The sequence below is a fragment of the Paramisgurnus dabryanus genome, chromosome 9 (assembly GCF_030506205.2).
Source record: "Paramisgurnus dabryanus chromosome 9, PD_genome_1.1, whole genome shotgun sequence".
Taxonomy (NCBI): domain Eukaryota; kingdom Metazoa; phylum Chordata; class Actinopteri; order Cypriniformes; family Cobitidae; genus Paramisgurnus; species Paramisgurnus dabryanus.
This window is the reverse complement of record NC_133345.1, coordinates 463226-490593: the sequence shown is the minus strand read 5'-3', so window position 1 is coordinate 490593 and position 27368 is coordinate 463226. Positions and strand designations below refer to the sequence as shown.

General features: G+C 37.4%; 5 non-coding genes and 1 pseudogene across 5 annotated transcripts; all 6 read left to right on the top strand.

Moving 5' to 3' along the window:
• Positions 1–4240: 4240 nt before the first annotated feature.
• On the top strand, positions 4241–4431 carry LOC135753466 (U2 spliceosomal RNA). The gene has a single exon (XR_010533653.1). It is a non-coding gene; the product is annotated as a U2 spliceosomal RNA (small nuclear RNA).
• Positions 4432–5213: 782 nt separating this feature from the next.
• Positions 5214–5378, top strand: LOC135753539 (U1 spliceosomal RNA). Its single transcript, XR_010533709.1, has one exon. It is a non-coding gene; the product is annotated as a U1 spliceosomal RNA (small nuclear RNA).
• Positions 5379–16785: 11407 nt separating this feature from the next.
• LOC135753484 (U2 spliceosomal RNA) lies at positions 16786–16965 on the top strand (annotated as a pseudogene).
• Positions 16966–17746: 781 nt separating this feature from the next.
• LOC135753429 (U1 spliceosomal RNA) lies at positions 17747–17909 on the top strand. The gene has a single exon (XR_010533617.1). It is a non-coding gene; the product is annotated as a U1 spliceosomal RNA (small nuclear RNA).
• A 5685-nt stretch (positions 17910–23594) lies between these two features.
• LOC135753464 (U2 spliceosomal RNA) lies at positions 23595–23785 on the top strand. Its single transcript, XR_010533651.1, has one exon. It is a non-coding gene; the product is annotated as a U2 spliceosomal RNA (small nuclear RNA).
• Positions 23786–24567: 782 nt separating this feature from the next.
• On the top strand, positions 24568–24732 carry LOC135753537 (U1 spliceosomal RNA). Its single transcript, XR_010533707.1, has one exon. It is a non-coding gene; the product is annotated as a U1 spliceosomal RNA (small nuclear RNA).
• The last annotated feature ends 2636 nt before the right edge of the window (positions 24733–27368 follow it).

Genomic DNA, 27368 nt, shown 5'->3' with positions numbered 1-27368 from the left:
GTGTGTCTGTGTTCTTGGGGCACACATCTACATGTAAAAGCAGAATTGCTTATTATTCTTCTCTATTTCTTGTATAGGTCAATTATGAGTGAAGAACCGTTCACCAAATGAAGACCGCAGCCAGGTGACGGGATCCTGTGGTAATCACAAACAGGTAAACCAGTAAAATAATCATCATTTAATGTTAAAATAATTTTGAAAATTGAAGTTCTGTGTGTTCTTATTGTACTTTATTTATTTCTGCAGGTAAGCACCATACCGTAAGCTTCATTCCCTTTATAACAGGTAAGGTTCATACTGTTTTATTCTTTTGTACTGTTTTATTCGTACTGTTTTAAATCATTCAGTAAATGCAAAGTTAAACTGATGTGTTTTTAATCTAGATTTAAAAGTGTCTACTGTTGAAGCACATCTGATCTCTTCTGAAAGCTGATAATAACTGAATGCTGAGGCACCTTGTTTTGAGTGAACCCTTGTTTTTTCTAAATGACCTGATCCTATTGATCCGAGTAATCGGTTTCATATTCGATTAGCATATCTGTCATGTATTGTAGCCATGAAGTGGTTTTTAAACAAGAAACAGTACTTTTAAAATCCATTGACCATTGCAATAATCGGCCCTGCTGGTGATGAAAGCATGAACAAGTTTCTCTAAGTCCTGTCTTGAGACAAAACCTCTAATTCTGGCAATATTTCTGAGATGGTAGTAAAAGCAGAATTCCTTATTATTTTTCTCTATCTCAGGCTCTACGGCATATATGTCATGATTTTATTTGTCTATTTATATGTCTATTTACAAGGACTGCCTTGGCCAAATGTTATTGTTAATTAATATTGAAGCAGTTATTTAACATAGGTCCTTTGAGTAGTGATTTGTGTAATGATCCATATATCTATTTTTATGTATATTTTTAACTTAGGAATGTGATTTTAAAGCTCATATTTGTTATTGTATGACACCTCTCATGTTATGAAAGTAAAAAATAAATGTATTTTCTGATGTCTTGCATTTCTGTTTTTAAACTGTTAATCCTTATCAAGTGCTATACATTAGAAAGTGGATATAGAGTGAAATGCACACGGTGAATAATGAACGCAGACCTTCAGTGCCGGACCTCTGACCCGCTAACCTCCATCCCGACAGCCAGCGCCTTCTCCGGATGCCATTGCGGTATCGCTTCTCGGCTTTTTGGGTGAGATCGAGTGGACACCGGGGACTACACGTTTAAATGGATTTTTGACCTTCGGCTATGGAAGCGAGGCTTGTTCCGTCCACTCCGTGCATCGACTCTGGCGCTTTCCGGGGACAAATAAGGTGAGTTTAAAATCAGAGTTTGCTTCTTTAGTGCGTGGTTGCCAGTTTGTTTGCCAGTCCGTGGTCCATAATACGTTCCGCGTTCGTGGTCTCTCCATCGCTCAGTACTTTTCTGTGTTTCTATTTTACGTAAAGCTAACACCAAAACGATTGTGGAAGGCGCTATATAGATTGTTCTCAAAGAAAAAAAACGAGAAACAAACCCATGTGAATATGGGTCAAATTATCTAGGCGGAGCACTTCGTTCAAAGAAAAACGCAACAGAATTGTTTGCGTTGAACAAAGACAATGGTGCCTGCAGACATCGAATGTGTATTGTGGATAAAAAATGGCCAGTGGGGTGGGACAATTTTTCTTGAATTAAGTGTTTATGGGAAAAGTTCACGAATTTTTTCTTACCCTGTAGTCAGATTTATTTGCTTGTTTTAAGCATAAAATAACAGGAGAAGAAATTGTGTAGGGGGAGCAGAGGGTTTTTTTTCGTTCAAAGAAAAGCAGCGTGGCACGAATGAATGTTTGGCTGAAATGCTATCGTAATTTCCCCCTTAATTTTCCTTACAAACATGAAACCAGAGAGAAGGGTCAGTTGGCATCGAATTGCACCTTGTATTCGGTGATTGATTGAGGAAAAATATGCGTATGTGTATATATATACTTGTTTTGTTGAACAGAGACAATGGCCGCGTGCTCCAGCGTCACCTATATGCCTATTTCACAAAATGGCGGCTTTGACCGGAAGTAGGGAAAACATCGTTCAGGTTGCACCACTACGATGGCCACTCAATATAGTATGGACTGACAGCTGCTTTGTTTTCTCCTACACATGAATTTACTTGTAAAAATAACAATAACAGATATTGTCGATTGGTGTTATATTATTTTTTTAGCATTTCGTATTATCAAAATATATCATATGTTAGACAGCTTATCAATTTTAAATAAAATAACGAGACATACATAACTATTCGTGTCTGCTCCCGTTTATTGTAATGAGTGTGCACATTTGGAGAAATACTTAGACATTTTACTTCTTATTTCTTTAGACTGAATAATTATTTCTTATTAATTCCAAAGTATGCGACCCGATGATCTAATCGTGGTGTTGTATGTGCTATTCCTCGTTTGTTTGCCTGCATCCATTGCTTTACGGCTTGCTTGTTGCGTTTAAATGCACATTTGATTTCTTTACCAGCATTGGATTTAGACCATTCAATGAGAAGAGTTAACAGCGTTTATTATGATTGATAAGCCCTCAACGGAGAATGAGGTCGGCATACATTAAAAGCCTTATTTTGTTTTTATCGTGTGCCTTCCAAAATGTATGCGACGAAACTTAAATCACGCAAAATATGAATGGTAACTAGACGTGCTTGTTGTGTGCAAGGAGTGCATTTATTTGTAAACTTTTGCTAAATCAAAATGGTTTATTTGTATTTGCTTTTTACCTGGGTTTTATCAGGTTCGCAGTCGGGACATTTTTAATCCATAGTGTATGCATAATTAATTTCAAAGAAATAAGAAGTAAAATGTGTAAGTATTCCTCAAAATGTGCTTTGGACTAAGTCCCCCGTCATCACAGCAAACGGGAGCAGACCCGAATAGGTATGGCTAGTTATTTTATTAAAAATTTCCAGCCGTCTGTAAATTTATGTTTGAAAGAAAAAAGTAAATTAATATCTTACTTACTGTTTTTGTCTTGTTTTCTAGTGAATATCTGACAATGCTTAAATGGAGATACATTTACTTGGTAAGCAAAGTGGCTTAAGATATTATGTATTGTAATAGAAAATTGTTATAAAAACGTTTTGTTTTTGCTGGGAATTCTTGTATATATTTCACAGCTATATAATTAATTATAATAACGCACTTTTTGTTGATAAACATGTTAAAAAATACATTAACACATAATAATGTGGCAACAAATCAAATGTGCATTTAAATGCAACAAGCAAAAATAAATAAATAAAGCAAATGCACGGAAAAGAAACGAGGAATAAAAGAAACACCGCGATTAAAAAAATCAGATCGCATACTTTGTAAAATAATTGAAATAAATTATAAAAATCAACAGGTTTATATTTAAAACAAATAAAAAATATCTGCCAGCGGGGTAAGAAAAATAAACTTAATTCTAGTTTCAACTTAATTCAATAATAAACTCAATTTAGGTTTATTTTTCTTACCCCACTGGCAGATATTTTTACTTGTTTTAAGCCTTAACCTATTACATTTTAGAATTTATTTCAGTAAACAAGACTTAAATTCTAAGCCACTTTGCTTATTAAGTAAATGTATCTCGATTTAAGAATTATTTTTTAACTCGAAAACATTAAGAAAATACTAAGTAAACGAACAAATTGGGATGTTCAAAACACTTAAATATTTTTTTTCACTCTACCCTTCATATTACAGCTGTCGAAAAACCACAGCAACGTTGACAGACCCGGAAGCCATGATACATTAGCAGTTTTTAAAATAAGTTAAATCTAGAATCCTTATTGGTTTTAGATACTTTAAAGCAATGAATGATCTTCTTTCTTTTGAATTGATTTGGTATTATGGAGGAGCTCTGTGTCTGGTTATTGAAGATGATTTGTTCTTTGCTCCTATGTTGGCTTATTTTTTTGTTATTTCCGTTACTATATATATTTTTTTCTTTGTTTTTTCTGATTTGAGGTTATGAAAATGTTTTAATTTGTAATAAAGGTTTTTTGAAAATTCTAAATTCTCTCTATCTCTCTCTCTCTCTCTCTCTCTCATGAGCGTGGATCAGATCCTGCATTAAAACATGAACTTCTGATTTGCTAGCTCAACGTTCTACCTCTGGGTTATACAATGAGAACGTATAGAGTTAAATGCCCGCTAGCCTCCACCCCAAAAGCCAGCGCCTTCGCCGGCTCCCCCTTTGGCTGCGTCTATTCCGGTATCGCTTCTCGGCCTTTTGGCTAAGATCAAGTGTAGTATCTGTTCTTATCAGTTTAATGTCTGATACGTCTCCTATCCGGGGACTATATGTTAAATGGATTTTTGACCTTCGGAAATGGAAGCGGAGCTTGCTCCTTCCACTCCATGCATCAACATGGTATTGCAGTGTTTCCATGAATGGTGCGCTCCCCATCTCGGGGATAAATAAGTCAAGTATAAAAAAAGAATTTGCTTCTTTTGTGCGTGAGTGACGGTGTTTTTTCTAATCCGTGTGTTTTAAAATTGCTGTGGTTTCGTTGGCTTTATTGGTTTAACGAAAAGCTTGCGTGGAAATGAACACGCTGATAAAGAAATGTTTTTGTAATGTATTTAATTATTTTCTTTACAAGTTTGCGGAGGTGATACGAGGACGAATTAAACATCCTCGACACAGCTGAAGGCGCAACAAAAGCGAACGAGACCGATTGGAATGTTAAAAACACCTGAAAACTTTTTTCACTACCCTTCATACTACAGCTGTCGAAACACCACAGCAACGTCGACAGACCTGGAAGCATAGCTGTACTTGTTTAACTCACAACGACAACGGGTAAGTCATTGAGCCCTGTGTTTTTATTTATCCACGTTCTAAAATTGCTATGCTTTCGTTGTTTCTTGATTGCTCTGTACATTTCTTTGTTTCTATTCCACGTAAAGTTACTTTGTAATAACGAAACCATATATTTGAATGCGCAATTTAAATCCATTTGATTTAAATTGTTTCACATATTTCACTCTACACGGTTCAACCGGGCTGGAAACGGAATAAAAACAGGGTAGATCTCGAAGAATGTTTGGTCTCAGACGTGGCTTCGTGCGCTTTCCACCTGGTCACACACAGTAAATGAAATGTTAGTCGGACGGCCTCCGGGGGCGCCGTCGATGTGATCGGTCACAGGAAGATGCGGCCGTCTGGCCTCAAAGGGTGTCGCTCATACTTACCTGGCAGGGGAGACACCATGATCATGAAGGTGGTTCACCCAGGGCGAGGCTCAGCCATTGCACTCCGGTTGGGCTGACCCTTTGCGAATTCCCCAAATGTGGGAATCTCGACTGCAAAATTTCTGATAGTGGGGCACTGCGTTCGCGCTCTCCCCTGACCTTTGTGTTAAAAATAGATTCGCTTGTCGTTTTACGTAAAATCCAAGAGACGTCTAACCACGGCCCAAGAATACATTAGTCATCAAAAAAGCGGCTATTCAACGACTACATAACTTTTAATAGACAGCGAATAAGTGTCTAGGCTAAAACAAGGCTTAATTTGGGCTGTCAGTGAAAATCTAATAGCCGTTTGACCATTCCAAACGAATAGACTAGCCATTAAATAGAACCACAATCAAACGGCTACATGTCTAAGAGCACAAAATAATGCTTAGATGATTCTTTTACTTCCAATATAAGAGGTTCTCGGGAATGGCAATCATCCAAACTAATAAATTATAAAGGCTTTTATAAGAAAATGACAACAGTTAAACAACCTAGACAGCGTTGGGCAATACAAAATGCTAATAAATACAAGACAAATTGAAATATTGTACATGCATGTACATTAAACCAGCCAACAAATCTGCCAATGGGCTACGACAATTTTTCTTGAATTAAGTGTTTATATCTAGATTTGTTTCTTACCCCTTTGGCAGATTTATTTGCTTGTTTTAAGCCCAAATTCTGAGTTTTTTCTCCCTAAAGGCTAGGTTTATTTTCTTAGGGCATTTTGCTCATCAAAAAATGCATCTTATTTTAAGACTTTCTAGATATTTGTATAGTTAAAACAGTTCGTAATAACAAGTAAGAAATGATTTTTTGCAATGTATTCATTCATTCGCTACCCTTCATACTACAGCTGTCGAAAAACCACAGCAACGTCGACAGACCTGGAAGCGTAGCTGTATTTGTTTAACTCACAAAGACAACGGGTAAAGTATTTTCTTGATTACCTAAATGACTTGCTGTAGGAAAATAAGTTTAGGTTTAAGGGGGGAAATACAGTTTAAAGGGATATTTCAATTTATGATGATAATTCTGTCATCATTTACTCATGCATACAGGCTTACAACAACACGAGGATTAGTTTTTTTCTGAGTAACACAAAAGAAGGTATTTTGAGGAATGATGGTAAACCCACAGCAGATAGTCACCATTGACTTCCATAGTAGGAATAAAAAAATATGATGGAATTTAATAGGTACCATCAACCGTGTGCTAACCATCACTTTGCAAAATATTTTCTTCATCATTTATCACGATACTTCCAAAATAATTTTTCCTACTAAGTCAATATTTCATTATTTGCTTTACAAGCTTAAAAATGATGGTGACAGGATTCCATGGTAATCACAAACAGGTAAACAAGTAAAATAATCACTATTTACTTTTAAAAGCATTTTGAAAATTGCTTGCTTATGCTGGGAGTAAAGGTATTTCATGCAAAAGGTATTTCCTCTTTAAAAGGTAATGTATGCTTCTTTTAAAGCTGACACATTTGCCACATTAAAATAACAGAAATGTGTACTGTTTAAACTTTTTGGAGCCGGTGTGTCTGTGTTCTTGGGGCACACATCTACATGTAAAAGCAGAATTGCTTATTATTCTTCTCTATTTCTTGTATAGGTCAATTATGAGTGAAGAACCGTTCACCAAATGAAGACCGCAGCCAGGTGACGGGATCCTGTGGTAATCACAAACAGGTAAACCAGTAAAAAAATCATCATTTAATGTTAAAATAATTTTGAAAATTGAAGTTCTGTGTGTTCTTATTGTACTTTATTTATTTCTGCAGGTAAGCACCATACCGTAAGCTTCATTCCCTTTATAACAGGTAAGGTTCATACTGTTTTATTCTTTTGTACTGTTTTATTCGTACTGTTTTAAATCATTCAGTAAATGCAAAGTTAAACTGATGTGTTTTTAATCTAGATTTAAAAGTGTCTACTGTTGAAGCACATCTGATCTCTTCTGAAAGCTGATAATAACTGAATGCTGAGGCACCTTGTTTTGAGTGAACCCTTGTTTTTTCTAAATGACCTGATCCTATTGATCCGAGTAATCGGTTTCATATTCGATTAGCATATCTGTCATGTATTGTAGCCATGAAGTGGTTTTTAAACAAGAAACAGTACTTTTTAAATCCATTGACCATTGCAATAATCGGCCCTGCTGGTGATGAAAGCATGAACAAGTTTCTCTAAGTCCTGTCTTGAGACAAAACCTCTAATTCTGGCAATATTTCTGAGATGGTAGTAAAAGCAGAATTCCTTATTATTTTTCTCTATCTCAGGCTCTACGGCATATATGTCATGATTTTATTTGTCTATTTATATGTCTATTTACAAGGACTGCCTTGGCCAAATGTTATTGTTAATTAATATTGAAGCAGTTATTTAACATAGGTCCTTTGAGTAGTGATTTGTGTAATGATCCATATATCTATTTTTATGTATATTTTTAACTTAGGAATGTGATTTTAAAGCTCATATTTGTTATTGTATGACACCTCTCATGTTATGAAAGTAAAAAATAAATGTATTTTCTGATGTCTTGCATTTCTGTTTTTAAACTGTTAATCCTTATCAAGTGCTATACATTAGAAAGTGGATATAGAGTGAAATGCACACGGTGAATAATGAACGCAGACCTTCAGTGCCGGACCTCTGACCCGCTAACCTCCATCCCGACAGCCAGCGCCTTCTCCGGATGCCATTGCGGTATCGCTTCTCGGCTTTTTGGGTGAGATCGAGTGGACACCGGGGACTACACGTTTAAATGGATTTTTGACCTTCGGCTATGGAAGCGAGGCTTGTTCCGTCCACTCCGTGCATCGACTCTGGCGCTTTCCGGGGACAAATAAGGTGAGTTTAAAATCAGAGTTTGCTTCTTTAGTGCGTGGTTGCCAGTTTGTTTGCCAGTCCGTGGTCCATAATACGTTCCGCGTTCGTGGTCTCTCCATCGCTCAGTACTTTTCTGTGTTTCTATTTTACGTAAAGCTAACACCAAAACGATTGTGGAAGGCGCTATATAGATTGTTCTCAAAGAAAAAAAACGAGAAACAAACCCATGTGAATATGGGTCAAATTATCTAGGCGGAGCACTTCGTTCAAAGAAAAACGCAACAGAATTGTTTGCGTTGAACAAAGACAATGGTGCCTGCAGACATCGAATGTGTATTGTGGATAAAAAATGGCCAGTGGGGTGGGACAATTTTTCTTGAATTAAGTGTTTATGGGAAAAGTTCACGAATTTTTTCTTACCCTGTAGTCAGATTCATTTGCTTGTTTTAAGCATAAAATAACAGGAGAAGAAATTGTGTAGGGGGAGCAGAGGGTTTTTTTTCGTTCAAAGAAAAGCAGCGTGGCACGAATGAATGTTTGGCTGAAATGCTATAGTAATTTCCCCCTTAATTTTCCTTACAAACATGAAACCAGAGAGAAGGGTCAGTTGGCATCGAATTGCACCTTGTATTCGGTGATTGATTGAGGAAAAATATGCGTATGTGTATATATATACTTGTTTTGTTGAACAGAGACAATGGCCGCGTGCTCCAGCGTCACCTATATGCCTATTTCACAAAATGGCGGCTTTGACCGGAAGTAGGGAAAACATCGTTCAGGTTGCACCACTACGATGGCCACTCAATATAGTATGGACTGACAGCTGCTTTGTTTTCTCCTACACATGAATTTACTTGTAAAAATAACAATAACAGATATTGTCGATTGGTGTTATATTATTTTTTTAGCATTTCGTATTATCAAAATATATCATATGTTAGACAGCTTATCAATTTTAAATAAAATAACGAGACATACATAACTATTCGTGTCTGCTCCCGTTTATTGTAATGAGTGTGCACATTTGGAGAAATACTTAGACATTTTACTTCTTATTTCTTTAGACTGAATAATTATTTCTTATTAATTCCAAAGTATGCGACCCGATGATCTAATCGTGGTGTTGTATGTGCTATTCCTCGTTTGTTTGCCTGCATCCATTGCTTTACGGCTTGCTTGTTGCGTTTAAATGCACATTTGATTTCTTTACCAGCATTGGATTTAGACCATTCAATGAGAAGAGTTAACAGCGTTTATTATGATTGATAAGCCCTCAACGGAGAATGAGGTCGGCATACATTAAAAGCCTTATTTTGTTTTTATCGTGTGCCTTCCAAAATGTATGCGACGAAACTTAAATCACGCAAAATATGAATGGTAACTAGACGTGCTTGTTGTGTGCAAGGAGTGCATTTATTTGTAAACTTTTGCTAAATCAAAATGGTTTATTTGTATTTGCTTTTTACCTGGGTTTTATCAGGTTCGCAGTCGGGACATTTTTAATCCATAGTGTATGCATAATTAATTTCAAAGAAATAAGAAGTAAAATGTGTAAGTATTCCTCAAAATGTGCTTTGGACTAAGTCCCCCGTCATCACAGCAAACGGGAGCAGACCCGAATAGGTATGGCTAGTTATTTTATTAAAAATTTCCAGCCGTCTGTAAATTTATGTTTGAAAGAAAAAAGTAAATTAATATCTTACTTACTGTTTTTGTCTTGTTTTCTAGTGAATATCTGACAATGCTTAAATGGAGATACATTTACTTGGTAAGCAAAGTGGCTTAAGATATTATGTATTGTAATAGAAAATTGTTATAAAAACGTTTTGTTTTTGCTGGGAATTCTTGTATATATTTCACAGCTATATAATTAATTATAATAACGCACTTTTTGTTGATAAACATGTTAAAAAATACATTAACACATAATAATGTGGCAACAAATCAAATGTGCATTTAAATGCAACAAGCAAAAATAAATAAATAAAGCAAATGCACGGAAAAGAAACGAGGAATAAAAGAAACACCGCGATTAAAAAAATCAGATCGCATACTTTGTAAAATAATTGAAATAAATTATAAAAATCAACAGGTTTATATTTAAAACAAATAAAAAATATCTGCCAGCGGGGTAAGAAAAATAAACTTAATTCTAGTTTCAACTTAATTCAATAATAAACTCAATTTAGGTTTATTTTTCTTACCCCACTGGCAGATATTTTTACTTGTTTTAAGCCTTAACCTATTACATTTTAGAATTTATTTCAGTAAACAAGACTTAAATTCTAAGCCACTTTGCTTATTAAGTAAATGTATCTCGATTTAAGAATTATTTTTTAACTCGAAAACATTAAGAAAATACTAAGTAAACGAACAAATTGGGATGTTCAAAACACTTAAATATTTTTTTTCACTCTACCCTTCATATTACAGCTGTCGAAAAACCACAGCAACGTTGACAGACCTGGAAGCCATGATACATTAGCAGTTTTTAAAATAAGTTAAATCTAGAATCCTTATTGGTTTTAGATACTTTAAAGCAATGAATGATCTTCTTTCTTTTGAATTGATTTGGTATTATGGAGGAGCTCTGTGTCTGGTTATTGAAGATGATTTGTTCTTTGCTCCTATGTTGGCTTATTTTTTTGTTATTTCCGTTACTATATATATTTTTTTCTTTGTTTTTTCTGATTTGAGGTTATGAAAATGTTTTAATTTGTAATAAAGGTTTTTTGAAAATTCTAAATTCTCTCTATCTCTCTCTCTCTCTCTCTCTCTCTCATGAGCGTGGATCAGATCCTGCATTAAAACATGAACTTCTGATTTGCTAGCTCAACGTTCTACCTCTGGGTTATACAATGAGAACGTATAGAGTTAAATGCCCGCTAGCCTCCACCCCAAAAGCCAGCGCCTTCGCCGGCTCCCCCTTTGGCTGCGTCTATTCCGGTATCGCTTCTCGGCCTTTTGGCTAAGACTGCGATCGACTTCTCTGTTTGGGAAGTAGATTATTGCTAAACAGTGGCATTAATCTTTACCAACGGAGGGAAATTTTGGACATACTTGTGGATCATTTTCTGTTTGTACGGAATTACAGTTTTTTTCAGGGTAAATAACATCTCGCCGTAAAAGGAGAAAAACTCGCGTCTACGGGTAAGTGCCTCTTATTCCTTTCGCTTTTACTATTTATTGCTTTGTGTAGTTTTTTAGTTATTTATTTGGTAGTTTAATCTTTTAGATATTTATTGTTGGTTTTAGTTATTTATTGGCTGGCGGTGCCTCCAGCATGGCGGCTGCTAGGGCCGGTATGCGGAGGCACCATAGCGTGCGCTTTTTGTTTAATAAAAATAACGATGGGACGTTAATGGTAATGTCTAGGCTTGATTTCTCACGTAAGTTAGTACAAAAAGTGTTGGGTTTCTCGGTGACTGACGTGAACTGCTTATTGACTTTGCCCCAAAACCGTGGATTTGATTTAAGTTTTAATAGCGCTTCACTGCTCAACGTTTTCTGGTCTCGGTTTGAAACGTTAAAAGCCAATTTTTCCATGTTCACAGTGGAGAAACTGACTGATAATTCGCTTAAGGTAGTAATTGTCAGGATGTTTAATGAAACTGTGAGTGGAGAGGACATTTATGTGTGGTTGGCTAGATATTGCTCTATTCGTGGACAGCCAGTTAAGGTGTTAGATGAAGACGGCATCTGGAACTGCGCTTGGAGAGTGCCCATTAAACAATGGGAGAATCCAAGCGGGTTTCACGGCTTGAGTCAAATACCTTCCATGATTGTGCTGGGCGAAAATAGAGGTTACATTCATTATCAAGGGATGCCCAAATTGTGCCGCAAGTGTGGCCAAAATGGGCATCTCGCCGAGGCATGCCAGGAAATAGTGTGTGGAAAGTGCAGAGAAATTGGTCACGTTTTTGATGAATGTACCAATGGCAGGAAGTGCAATCTCTGTGGGGAATTTAACCATCTTTATAGAGATTGCCCTAAATCGTTTGCCAACATACTGAAAGCTAAAATGGCCGCCCCAAACAACCCGATCAGAGAGGAAGAGGCGGTCCCTGAGGTTTTGGAGGGAATTTCAAATACTCATTCAAGCCCAGGGATTGGCCAAAACGGAGCGGAGGGGGCGGTCCAAGGGGCGGAGCCAGAAGCGAGTAACGGCCGGGAAGATGAAGCTCCTCCCCCCCAACAAGACAAGGTAAAGTTATGTGTGGTGGCAGACAAGGAAAGGGAAGAGGAGGAGTCAGATGAATCAGACGCCTCCTCTTTGATAACAGTACCAGAAGTAGAAATGGAAGAAAATTATATTGAAAGCACCGGTGATATAACTTCTGATTGGTTACCAAATGCACAATTGCAAAAAAGACCTGCGGGGTCCCCTTTGTGTCAAACAGAGGAGAAAAAATTGAGGTCCACCAGTTCGGGTGACAATGAGGAGGACAGGGTGTGGCCCTCAGTATCCCCGAATGAGGTATCTTTTCTGCAAATACAGCTGAGAACATCATCGCCAAAGGAGCCGCAAGAGAATTTCTCTGCGGATCCCAAGGTGATAGGCACTCCTCCTCCTGAACCTAAAACTATTAGTATTAAAGAGGAGCAAGTGTCACAAGAGATTTCATGACCTCAACGAAATGCGTAGTCTTTTAAATAATATGTTTTAATTTCCTTTAAGCTCATGCCTTTTTTACTTAATTTTATCATGGCACTCACAATTTCCACTATTAATGTAAGAAGTGTAAAGTCTATGATAAAAGCACAAATGGTTTTATCATTTTTAAAATCTCAAAAGTCTGATATCTTTTTATTACAAGAATGTGGCTTACCTTTTTTATCTAGTTACAGGATGTGGGAGGAGAAATGGACGCCGGGACCCTCCATATGGAGCGGGTCAAATTTTAACAAAAACGACGGAGTGGCGATTTTACTAAATAACCCTCATATCTTGGTGAAGGGGAGCACGGTGGTGAGAGATGGACGGGCCATTTTAGCAAACTTGACTTTTTTAGATAGAGATTTTAAAGTGTTAAATGTGTATGGTTTTACAGGTAAAAATGATAGGTATGAGCTTTTAGAGGAACTGCAGTCCCACATGCTTGGGAGGGCACCTTTAGTGGTTGGGGGGGATTTTAATTGTGTCTTAGCTAAGACAGACAGGAAGAGGGCAGGGGAAGATTTTAAGGTTGACAAGACGTCAGTTTTAATGCAAAGTTTGGTTAAGGATTTTAAATTAGTTGACTGTTTTAAGACTTTGCATCCAAGAGAGCCGGGCTACACCTGGGTCAGTGGTGATGGCACCAATGCCTCGCGCATCGACTACATCTTCGTGCGCGACTGTCCGCCAACTGATGCTAGATTAACACCCTTGTTTTTTACTGATCACGCTATGTTGTCTTGCACACTTTCCCTCACCAGCAACCTGACGATAGGGAGAGGGATCTGGAAACTGAATTGCTCCCTGTTGCAGAACGAGGAGATAGTTAGAGAATACAGGGAGCAATTCAGTCAATGGCAGACCCTCCAGGACTTTTTTGATTCACATGCACAGTGGTGGGAAATGGTGAAGCATCGGACAAAACTGTTTTTTAGACAGAAAGGGACGGAAAAAAAGAACAAAGAAAAGCGATGCATGTTGGGACTGCAAAAAAGACTACAAAAGTATTTTAAGTTAGTAAATGAGGGCTTTGATTTTAATGAAGAATTAAAAGAGGTTAAGAAGAAAATGGCTGAGATCGAAAAAGAAAGAAATAAAGGGGTGATTTTAAGGAGTCAAGAAAAAGATATAGAAGAAGGTGAAAAATGTACACGATACTTTTTTAAGAAAATTATAACAAACAAGGGGCTAATAGCTAAACTTAAAAATGGCGACAAGGAAGTCAGTAACACTGAAGGAATTTTAGAGGAAGTGGAAACATTTTATAAGGATTTATACAAAAAGAAAGAAGTAACTGATGAAGCAATAAGTAAAGTTCTGGAAAACTTAAATAAGAAAATTGATAATGAGTGTGATGTTTTAACCCAAGATTTTACTATTTTAGAGCTCACTAAAGGCATGAAGGATTTCAAAACAGGTAAGTCACCGGGAAGTGATGGCCTTCCGGTGGAGTTTTATGCAAAATTTTGGGACATTTTAGCACCAGAACTTTTAAAGGCTTTTAATGACTTTGACAGACTGGACCGACTCCCTGACAGTTTTAGAATAGGTATTGTTTCACTTCTACACAAAAAAGGGGATAAGACCGATTTGAAAACGTGGAGACCAATCAGCCTTTTAAACCTTGACTGTAAACTTTTTAGTAAGCTTTTAGCATCACGAATGTCTATGTTTTTAAAAGATGTGATCCACCCGGATCAAGCATGCGCTGTGCCCGGGAAGAGGATCACAGACAGCCTGATATTGATTAGAGACGTCATCTGTTTTGCGAGAGACAGAAACATTGGCCTAATAGTGTTAAATTTAGACTTTGAAAAAGCTTTTGACCGTGTCTCGCACCAGTACCTTTTGCAGGTACTGTGTAAAATGGGGTTCCCAGGGAGGTTCTTAGCATGGGTGGGATTGCTGTATAACGATATAACCAGCAAAATCCTTGTTAACGGGCATCTAACAAATGCTGTCAATATACACAGCGGCGTCCGTCAGGGCTGCCCGTTATCTCCGCTCCTGTATGTGGCTTGCATAGAGCCACTGGCACAGCTCTTGAGAAGGGACCAACGGATCGAAGGTTTTAAAGTACCAGGAATGGGAGGAGTGACAACAAAATGTGTGTTATATATGGATGACGTGACAATTTTAACTACTGACTTTTTATCTGTCCGGAGAGCTTTGGAGTTAACAGACTTTTATGGACAGGCCTCAGGCTCAATATTAAACAGGAACAAGTCTGAGGCCCAGCTCTTTGGACAGTTGGGTGATATAGACTTGGGAGGACTGGACGTGACACTCAGAAAAACGGACATAAAAATTTTAGGTGTAAAATTTGACAGTGAGGGTGGGGGAAGTGGTAACTGGAGTGGAATTTTAGGCAAAGTGAGACAGCGACTAGGACTGTGGGGACTGAGGACTTTGACTATGGAGGGAAAGATTTTAGTTTTTAAAGCTGTGATTTTACCCCTGTTTTTATTATTGTGTTCTGTTTTTAGCCCCCCCAGGTTCTTCATTTTAGCTGTAGAAAGAGCAGTTTTTTATTTCCTTTGGGGTTCTAAGTGGGAGAGGACACGAAGAGAAATCATCAAAAAGAGAAAGGAAAACGGAGGGAAAGGTCTTCCGGACCTCAGCTTGTTTTTAGGGAGTAATTTCACAGCATTACACATCAAGTACGCTACGGCCCCATCAAGTAGTGCGACCACAGCAATGGTTAAGTTTTGGATGGGGTCGTATTTACGCACTTTAAAAGTTTTAAAAGTAGATCTCAGAGCCCCAGTGTCTTTTAACTTGCCAAAAGAATATGGTTTTATTAAGAAATTTTTAAAGAAATATGATTGTGAAAACCAAAATTTGAACGTTTTAACTAATCATAAAAAAATAATCTCTGTTGTGCAGGATCGGGAGAAGGTGAGCCCAGTGTCAGGCCTAATGGAGAGCGAGGCAAAGACTGCGTGGAGGAACGCAGCCCACCCTGCCCTCCAGAACCGGCATAAGGACCTTTCGTGGATGGCGGCCCATGAGATCCTCCCGACCAGGGCGGTTATGCACTCCAGGGGCATGTCCACCAACGCAAAATGCCCACGGCCTGGGTGTGATCAACAGGAGACCGTGCGGCATGTCCTCTGGGAGTGCGGCGCTGCACAGGACCAGTGGACCACGACCGGCCCCCTAGTTTTCCCGTGCCTGCCAGCGGGTGGAGTCCAGATGGACTACAAACTCGCCGTCCTAGGGGTGGGCTGGAGCATGAAGGACTTAACAAAAAAACAGTTTACACAGCTCTGGCTCACCCTGAACGCTATAAAGCATGCAATCTGGACTGCCAGAAACCTGCTGGTGGGGAAACGGGTGACGGTGCCCCTCCACGCCACTGTAAGGACGGTCGAGTACATGCTGCAGGGGCACCGCACCTAATCATTCGGATGGGGGGGCCGGGGTTGCCACAGAGAGGGTCCTGGCCGCCACCGACCCTGGTCGCCCGTAGATGCACCCTCACCACCATTGGCTACGGGAACAGCGGGCCAGCGGGTGGGGATCTCCTCTGGGTCCCTGAAGCAGGGTCTGATGGCTTGAAACTGAGGGCCAGGGGTGGGCCGGAAGGGAAGGCTCACCTCCCCGGTCCAGTATAATAGAACACTGTTTTCACCCCATTTTATCTTGCTTTTACTGATTAGAGGCTTACAAATTACTGTTTTAAATGCTATTTTAACACTGTTTTTTATCCTGGTTCTTAAAACACACTGGAAGCACTTGCAAATAGCTAATGTTATTCTAAAAAATTAAGTATATTGAACTGTAGTTATTTTTAATGGTTTTAAAGATAACATAAATTGTATAGAGGTGCTTTTAAATAGCATGTGGATATCTTATATTTTGTGTTTTAGAGTTTCAGGATTTAAATTGCGTTTTTAATCCTCATTAAAATTATGTTTTATTTCAGATCTATTTTTTGTTTTTAGACCTGCATGTGCAGGGGTATAAAATGTTTTATGTAACCTGACTTGTTTACAGCATGTGCTGTTATTTATATGATGATCTTGTTTCAATAAACAAAAATAGGATCTGTTCTTATCAGTTTAATGTCTGATACGTCTCCTATCCGGGGACTATATGTTAAATGGATTTTTCACCTTCGGAAATGGAAGCGGAGCTTGCTCCTTCCACTCCATGCATCAACATGGTATTGCAGTGTTTCCATGAATGGTGCGCTCCCCATCTCGGGGATAAATAAGTCAAGTATAAAAAAAGAATTTGCTTCTTTTGTGCGTGAGTGACGGTGTTTTTTCTAATCCGTGTGTTTTAAAATTGCTGTGGTTTCGTTGGCTTTATTGGTTTAACGAAAAGCTTGCGTGGAAATGAACACGCTGATAAAGAAATGTTTTTGTAATGTATTTAATTATTTTCTTTACAAGTTTGCGGAGGTGATACGAGGACGAATTAAACATCCTCGACACAGCTGAAGGCGCAACAAAAGCGAACGAGACCGATTGGAATGTTAAAAACACCTGAAAACTTTTTTCACTACCCTTCATACTACAGCTGTCGAAACACCACAGCAACGTCGACAGACCTGGAAGCATAGCTGTACTTGTTTAACTCACAACGACAACGGGTAAGTCATTGAGCCCTGTGTTTTTATTTATCCACGTTCTAAAATTGCTATGCTTTCGTTGTTTCTTGATTGCTCTGTACATTTCTTTGTTTCTATTCCACGTAAAGTTACTTTGTAATAACGAAACCATATATTTGAATGCGCAATTTAAATCCATTTGATTTAAATTGTTTCACATATTTCACTCTACACGGTTCAACCGGGCTGGAAACGGAATAAAAACAGGGTAGATCTCGAAGAATGTTTGGTCTCAGACGTGGCTTCGTGCGCTTTCCACCTGGTCACACACAGTAAATGAAATGTTAGTCGACGGCCTCCGGGGGCGCCGTCGATGTGATCGGTCACAGGAAGATGCGGCCGTCTGGCCTCAAAGGGTGTCGCTCATACTTACCTGGCAGGGGAGACACCATGATCATGAAGGTGGTTCACCCAGGGCGAGGCTCAGCCATTGCACTCCGGTTGGGCTGACCCTTTGCGAATTCCCCAAATGTGGGAATCTCGACTGCAAAATTTCTGATAGTGGGGGACTGCGTTCGCGCTCCCCTGACCTTTGTGTTAAAAATAGATTCGCTTGTCGTTTTACGTAAAATCCAAGAGACGTCTAACCACGGCCCAAGAATACATTAGTCATCAAAAAAGCGGCTATTCAACGACTACATAACTTTTAATAGACAGCGAATAAGTGTCTAGGCTAAAACAAGGCTTAATTTGGGCTGTCAGTGAAAATCTAATAGCCGTTTGACCATTCCAAACGAATAGACTAGCCATTAAATAGAACCACAATCAAACGGCTACATGTCTAAGAGCACAAAATAATGCTTAGATGATTCTTTTACTTCCAATATAAGAGGTTCTCGGGAATGGCAATCATCCAAACTAATAAATTATAAAGGCTTTTATAAGAAAATGACAACAGTTAAACAACCTAGACAGCGTTGGGCAATACAAAATGCTAATAAATACAAGACAAATTGAAATATTGTACATGCATGTACATTAAACCAGCCAACAAATCTGCCAATGGGCTACGACAATTTTTCTTGAATTAAGTGTTTATATCTAGATTTGTTTCTTACCCCTTTGGCAGATTTATTTGCTTGTTTTAAGCCCAAATTCTGAGTTTTTTCTCCCTAAAGGCTAGGTTTATTTTCTTAGGGCATTTTGCTCATCAAAAAATGCATCTTATTTTAAGACTTTCTAGATATTTGTATAGTTAAAACAGTTCGAAATAACAAGTAAGAAATGATTTTTTGCAATGTATTCATTCATTCGCTACCCTTCATACTACAGCTGTCGAAAAACCACAGCAACGTCGACAGACCTGGAAGCGTAGCTGTATTTGTTTAACTCACAAAGACAACGGGTAAAGTATTTTCTTGATTACCTAAATGACTTGCTGTAGGAAAATAAGTTTAGGTTTAAGGGGGGAAATACAGTTTAAAGGGATATTTCAATTTATGATGATAATTCTGTCATCATTTACTCATGCATACAGGCTTACAACAACACGAGGATTAGTTTTTTTCTGAGTAACACAAAAGAAGGTATTTTGAGGAATGATGGTAAACCCACAGCAGATAGTCACCATTGACTTCCATAGTAGGAATAAAAAAATATGATGGAATTTAATAGGTACCATCAACCGTGTGCTAACCATCACTTTGCAAAATATTTTCTTCATCATTTATCACGATACTTCCAAAATATTTTTTCCTACTAAGTCAATATTTCATTATTTGCTTTACAAGCTTAAAAATGATGGTGACAGGATTCCATGGTAATCACAAACAGGTAAACAAGTAAAATAATCACTATTTACTTTTAAAAGCATTTTGAAAATTGCTTGCTTATGCTGGGAGTAAAGGTATTTCATGCAAAAGGTATTTCCTCTTTAAAAGGTAATGTATGCTTCTTTTAAAGCTGACACATTTGCCACATTAAAATAACAGAAATGTGTACTGTTTAAACTTTTTGGAGCCGGTGTGTCTGTGTTCTTGGGGCACACATCTACATGTAAAAGCAGAATTGCTTATTATTCTTCTCTATTTCTTGTATAGGTCAATTATGAGTGAAGAACCGTTCACCAAATGAAGACCGCAGCCAGGTGACGGGATCCTGTGGTAATCACAAACAGGTAAACCAGTAAAATAATCATCATTTAATGTTAAAATAATTTTGAAAATTGAAGTTCTGTGTGTTCTTATTGTACTTTATTTATTTCTGCAGGTAAGCACCATACCGTAAGCTTCATTCCCTTTATAACAGGTAAGGTTCATACTGTTTTATTCTTTTGTACTGTTTTATTCGTACTGTTTTAAATCATTCAGTAAATGCAAAGTTAAACTGATGTGTTTTTAATCTAGATTTAAAAGTGTCTACTGTTGAAGCACATCTGATCTCTTCTGAAAGCTGATAATAACTGAATGCTGAGGCACCTTGTTTTGAGTGAACCCTTGTTTTTTCTAAATGACCTGATCCTATTGATCCGAGTAATCGGTTTCATATTCGATTAGCATATCTGTCATGTATTGTAGCCATGAAGTGGTTTTTAAACAAGAAACAGTACTTTTTAAATCCATTGACCATTGCAATAATCGGCCCTGCTGGTGATGAAAGCATGAACAAGTTTCTCTAAGTCCTGTCTTGAGACAAAACCTCTAATTCTGGCAATATTTCTGAGATGGTAGTAAAAGCAGAATTCCTTATTATTTTTCTCTATCTCAGGCTCTACGGCATATATGTCATGATTTTATTTGTCTATTTATATGTCTATTTACAAGGACTGCCTTGGCCAAATGTTATTGTTAATTAATATTGAAGCAGTTATTTAACATAGGTCCTTTGAGTAGTGATTTGTGTAATGATCCATATATCTATTTTTATGTATATTTTTAACTTAGGAATGTGATTTTAAAGCTCATATTTGTTATTGTATGACACCTCTCATGTTATGAAAGTAAAAAATAAATGTATTTTCTGATGTCTTGCATTTCTGTTTTTAAACTGTTAATCCTTATCAAGTGCTATACATTAGAAAGTGGATATAGAGTGAAATGCACACGGTGAATAATGAACGCAGACCTTCAGTGCCGGACCTCTGACCCGCTAACCTCCATCCCGACAGCCAGCGCCTTCTCCGGATGCCATTGCGGTATCGCTTCTCGGCTTTTTGGGTAAGATCGAGTGGACACCGGGGACTACACGTTTAAATGGATTTTTGACCTTCGGCTATGGAAGCGAGGCTTGTTCCGTCCACTCCGTGCATCGACTCTGGCGCTTTCCGGGGACAAATAAGGTGAGTTTAAAATCAGAGTTTGCTTCTTTAGTGCGTGGTTGCCAGTTTGTTTGCCAGTCCGTGGTCCATAATACGTTCCGCGTTCGTGGTCTCTCCATCGCTCAGTACTTTTCTGTGTTTCTATTTTACGTAAAGCTAACACCAAAACGATTGTGGAAGGCGCTATATAGATTGTTCTCAAAGAAAAAAAACGAGAAACAAACCCATGTGAATATGGGTCAAATTATCTAGGCGGAGCACTTCGTTCAAAGAAAAACGCAACAGAATTGTTTGCGTTGAACAAAGACAATGGTGCCTGCAGACATCGAATGTGTATTGTGGATAAAAAAATGGCCAGTGGGGTGGGACAATTTTTCTTGAATTAAGTGTTTATGGGAAAAGTTCACGAATTTTTTCTTACCCTGTAGTCAGATTTATTTGCTTGTTTTAAGCATAAAATAACAGGAGAAGAAATTGTGTAGGGGGAGCAGAGGGTTTTTTTTCGTTCAAAGAAAAGCAGCGTGGCACGAATGAATGTTTGGCTGAAATGCTATAGTAATTTCCCCCTTAATTTTCCTTACAAACATGAAACCAGAGAGAAGGGTCAGTTGGCATCGAATTGCACCTTGTATTCGGTGATTGATTGAGGAAAAATATGCGTATGTGTATATATATACTTGTTTTGTTGAACAGAGACAATGGCCGCGTGCTCCAGCGTCACCTATATGCCTATTTCACAAAATGGCGGCTTTGACCGGAAGTAGGGAAAACATCGTTCAGGTTGCACCACTACGATGGCCACTCAATATAGTATGGACTGACAGCTGCTTTGTTTTCTCCTACACATGAATTTACTTGTAAAAATAACAATAACAGATATTGTCGATTGGTGTTATATTATTTTTTTAGCATTTCGTATTATCAAAATATATCATATGTTAGACAGCTTATCAATTTTAAATAAAATAACGAGACATACATAACTATTCGTGTCTGCTCCCGTTTATTGTAATGAGTGTGCACATTTGGAGAAATACTTAGACATTTTACTTCTTATTTCTTTAGACTGAATAATTATTTCTTATTAATTCCAAAGTATGCGACCCGATGATCTAATCGTGGTGTTGTATGTGCTATTCCTCGTTTGTTTGCCTGCATCCATTGCTTTACGGCTTGCTTGTTGCGTTTAAATGCACATTTGATTTCTTTACCAGCATTGGATTTAGACCATTCAATGAGAAGAGTTAACAGCGTTTATTATGATTGATAAGCCCTCAACGGAGAATGAGGTCGGCATACATTAAAAGCCTTATTTTGTTTTTATCGTGTGCCTTCCAAAATGTATGCGACGAAACTTAAATCACGCAAAATATGAATGGTAACTAGACGTGCTTGTTGTGTGCAAGGAGTGCATTTATTTGTAAACTTTTGCTAAATCAAAATGGTTTATTTGTATTTGCTTTTTACCTGGGTTTTATCAGGTTCGCAGTCGGGACATTTTTAATCCATAGTGTATGCATAATTAATTTCAAAGAAATAAGAAGTAAAATGTGTAAGTATTCCTCAAAATGTGCTTTGGACTAAGTCCCCCGTCATCACAGCAAACGGGAGCAGACCCGAATAGGTATGGCTAGTTATTTTATTAAAAATTTCCAGCCGTCTGTAAATTTATGTTTGAAAGAAAAAAGTAAATTAATATCTTACTTACTGTTTTTGTCTTGTTTTCTAGTGAATATCTGACAATGCTTAAATGGAGATACATTTACTTGGTAAGCAAAGTGGCTTAAGATATTATGTATTGTAATAGAAAATTGTTATAAAAACGTTTTGTTTTTGCTGGGAATTCTTGTATATATTTCACAGCTATATAATTAATTATAATAACGCACTTTTTGTTGATAAACATGTTAAAAAATACATTAACACATAATAATGTGGCAACAAATCAAATGTGCATTTAAATGCAACAAGCAAAAATAAATAAATAAAGCAAATGCACGGAAAAGAAACGAGGAATAAAAGAAACACCGCGATTAAAAAAATCAGATCGCATACTTTGTAAAATAATTGAAATAAATTATAAAAATCAACAGGTTTATATTTAAAACAAATAAAAAATATCTGCCAGCGGGGTAAGAAAAATAAACTTAATTCTAGTTTCAACTTAATTCAATAATAAACTCAATTTAGGTTTATTTTTCTTACCCCACTGGCAGATATTTTTACTTGTTTTAAGCCTTAACCTATTACATTTTAGAATTTATTTCAGTAAACAAGACTTAAATTCTAAGCCACTTTGCTTATTAAGTAAATGTATCTCGATTTAAGAATTATTTTTTAACTCGAAAACATTAAGAAAATACTAAGTAAACGAACAAATTGGGATGTTCAAAACACTTAAATATTTTTTTTCACTCTACCCTTCATATTACAGCTGTCGAAAAACCACAGCAACGTTGACAGACCTGGAAGCCATGATACATTAGCAGTTTTTAAAATAAGTTAAATCTAGAATCCTTATTGGTTTTAGATACTTTAAAGCAATGAATGATCTTCTTTCTTTTGAATTGATTTGGTATTATGGAGGAGCTCTGTGTCTGGTTATTGAAGATGATTTGTTCTTTGCTCCTATGTTGGCTTATTTTTTTGTTATTTCCGTTACTATATATATTTTTTTCTTTGTTTTTTCTGATTTGAGGTTATGAAAATGTTTTAATTTGTAATAAAGGTTTTTTGAAAATTCTAAATTCTCTCTATCTCTCTCTCTCTCTCTCTCTCTCTCTCTCTCTCATGAGCGTGGATCAGATCCTGCATTAAAACATGAACTTCTGATTTGCTAGCTCAACGTTCTACCTCTGGGTTATACAATGAGAACGTATAGAGTTAAATGCCCGCTAGCCTCCACCCCAAAAGCCAGCGCCTTCGCCGGCTCCCCCTTTGGCTGCGTCTATTCCGGTATCGCTTCTCGGCCTTTTGGCTAAGATCAAGTGTAGTATCTGTTCTTATCAGTTTAATGTCTGATACGTCTCCTATCCGGGGACTATATGTTAAATGGATTTTTGACCTTCGGAAATGGAAGCGGAGCTTGCTCCTTCCACTCCATGCATCAACATGGTATTGCAGTGTTTCCATGAATGGTGCGCTCCCCATCTCGGGGATAAATAAGTCAAGTATAAAAAAAGAATTTGCTTCTTTTGTGCGTGAGTGACGGTGTTTTTTCTAATCCGTGTGTTTTAAAATTGCTGTGGTTTCGTTGGCTTTATTGGTTTAACGAAAAGCTTGCGTGGAAATGAACACGCTGATAAAGAAATGTTTTTGTAATGTATTTAATTATTTTCTTTACAAGTTTGCGGAGGTGATACGAGGACGAATTAAACATCCTCGACACAGCTGAAGGCGCAACAAAAGCGAACGAGACCGATTGGAATGTTAAAAACACCTGAAAACTTTTTTCACTACCCTTCATACTACAGCTGTCGAAACACCACAGCAACGTCGACAGACCTGGAAGCATAGCTGTACTTGTTTAACTCACAACGACAACGGGTAAGTCATTGAGCCCTGTGTTTTTATTTATCCACGTTCTAAAATTGCTATGCTTTCGTTGTTTCTTGATTGCTCTGTACATTTCTTTGTTTCTATTCCACGTAAAGTTACTTTGTAATAACGAAACCATATATTTGAATGCGCAATTTAAATCCATTTGATTTAAATTGTTTCACATATTTCACTCTACACGGTTCAACCGGGCTGGAAACGGAATAAAAACAGGGTAGATCTCGAAGAATGTTTGGTCTCAGACGTGGCTTCGTGCGCTTTCCACCTGGTCACACACAGTAAATGAAATGTTAGTCGGACGGCCTCCGGGGGCGCCGTCGATGTGATCGGTCACAGGAAGATGCGGCCGTCTGGCCTCAAAGGGTGTCGCTCATACTTACCTGGCAGGGGAGACACCATGATCATGAAGGTGGTTCACCCAGGGCGAGGCTCAGCCATTGCACTCCGGTTGGGCTGACCCTTTGCGAATTCCCCAAATGTGGGAATCTCGACTGCAAAATTTCTGATAGTGGGGCACTGCGTTCGCGCTCTCCCCTGACCTTTGTGTTAAAAATAGATTCGCTTGTCGTTTTACGTAAAATCCAAGAGACGTCTAACCACGGCCCAAGAATACATTAGTCATCAAAAAAGCGGCTATTCAACGACTACATAACTTTTAATAGACAGCGAATAAGTGTCTAGGCTAAAACAAGGCTTAATTTGGGCTGTCAGTGAAAATCTAATAGCCGTTTGACCATTCCAAACGAATAGACTAGCCATTAAATAGAACCACAATCAAACGGCTACATGTCTAAGAGCACAAAATAATGCTTAGATGATTCTTTTACTTCCAATATAAGAGGTTCTCGGGAATGGCAATCATCCAAACTAATAAATTATAAAGGCTTTTATAAGAAAATGACAACAGTTAAACAACCTAGACAGCGTTGGGCAATACAAAATGCTAATAAATACAAGACAAATTGAAATATTGTACATGCATGTACATTAAACAAGCCAACAAATCTGCCAATGGGCTACGACAATTTTTCTTGAATTAAGTGTTTATATCTAGATTTGTTTCTTACCCCTTTGGCAGATTTATTTGCTTGTTTTAAGCCCAAATTCTGAGTTTTTTCTCCATAAAGGCTAGGTTTATTTTCTTAGGGCATTTTGCTCATCAAAAAATGCATCTTATTTTAAGACTTTCTAGATATTTGTATAGTTAAAACAGTTCGAAATAACAAGTAAGAAATGATTTTTTGCAATGTATTCATTCATTCGCTACCCTTCATACTACAGCTGTCGAAAAACCACAGCAACGTCGACAGACCTGGAAGCGTAGCTGTATTTGTTTAACTCACAAAGACAACGGGTAAAGTATTTTCTTGATTACCTAAATGACTTGCTGTAGGAAAATAAGTTTAGGTTTAAGGGGGGAAATACAGTTTAAAGGGATATTTCAATTTATGATGATAATTCTGTCATCATTTACTCATGCATACAGGCTTACAACAACACGAGGATTAGTTTTTTTCTGAGTAACACAAAAGAAGGTATTTTGAGGAATGATGGTAAACCCACAGCAGATAGTCACCATTGACTTCCATAGTAGGAATAAAAAAATATGATGGAATTTAATAGGTACCATCAACCGTGTGCTAACCATCACTTTGCAAAATATTTTCTTCATCATTTATCACGATACTTCCAAAATATTTTTTCCTACTAAGTCAATATTTCATTATTTGCTTTACAAGCTTAAAAATGATGGTGACAGGATTCCATGGTAATCACAAACAGGTAAACAAGTAAAATAATCACTATTTACTTTTAAAAGCATTTTGAAAATTGCTTGCTTATGCTGGGAGTAAAGGTATTTCATGCAAAAGGTATTTCCTCTTTAAAAGGTAATGTATGCTTCTTTTAAAGCTGACACATTTGCCACATTAAAATAACAGAAATGTGTACTGTTTAAACTTTTTGGAGCCGGTGTGTCTGTGTTCTTGGGGCACACATCTACATGTAAAAGCAGAATTGCTTATTATTCTTCTCTATTTCTTGTATAGGTCAATTATGAGTGAAGAACCGTTCACCAAATGAAGACCGCAGCCAGGTGACGGGATCCTGTGGTAATCACAAACAGGTAAACCAGTAAAATAATCATCATTTAATGTTAAAATAATTTTGAAAATTGAAGTTCTGTGTGTTCTTATTGTACTTTATTTATTTCTGCAGGTAAGCACCATACCGTAAGCTTCATTCCCTTTATAACAGGTAAGGTTCATACTGTTTTATTCTTTTGTACTGTTTTATTCGTACTGTTTTAAATCATTCAGTAAATGCAAAGTTAAACTGATGTGTTTTTAATCTAGATTTAAAAGTGTCTACTGTTGAAGCACATCTGATCTCTTCTGAAAGCTGATAATAACTGAATGCTGAGGCACCTTGTTTTGAGTGAACCCTTGTTTTTTCTAAATGACCTGACCCTATTGATCCGAGTAATCGGTTTCATATTCGATTAGCATATCTGTCATGTATTGTAGCCATGAAGTGGTTTTTAAACAAGAAACAGTACTTTTTAAATCCATTGACCATTGCAATAATCGGCCCTGCTGGTGATGAAAGCATGAACAAGTTTCTCTAAGTCCTGTCTTGAGACAAAACCTCTAATTCTGGCAATATTTCTGAGATGGTAGTAAAAGCAGAATTCCTTATTATTTTTCTCTATCTCAGGCTCTACGGCATATATGTCATGATTTTATTTGTCTATTTATATGTCTATTTACAAGGACTGCCTTGGCCAAATGTTATTGTTAATTAATATTGAAGCAGTTATTTAACATAGGTCCTTTGAGTAGTGATTTGTGTAATGATCCATATATCTATTTTTATGTATATTTTTAACTTAGGAATGTGATTTTAAAGCTCATATTTGTTATTGTATGACACCTCTCATGTTATGAAAGTAAAAAATAAATGTATTTTCTGATGTCTTGCATTTCTGTTTTTAAACTGTTAATCCTTATCAAGTGCTATACATTAGAAAGTGGATATAGAGTGAAATGCACACGGTGAATAATGAACGCAGACCTTCAGTGCCGGACCTCTGACCCGCTAACCTCCATCCCGACAGCCAGCGCCTTCTCCGGATGCCATTGCGGTATCGCTTCTCGGCTTTTTGGGTGAGATCG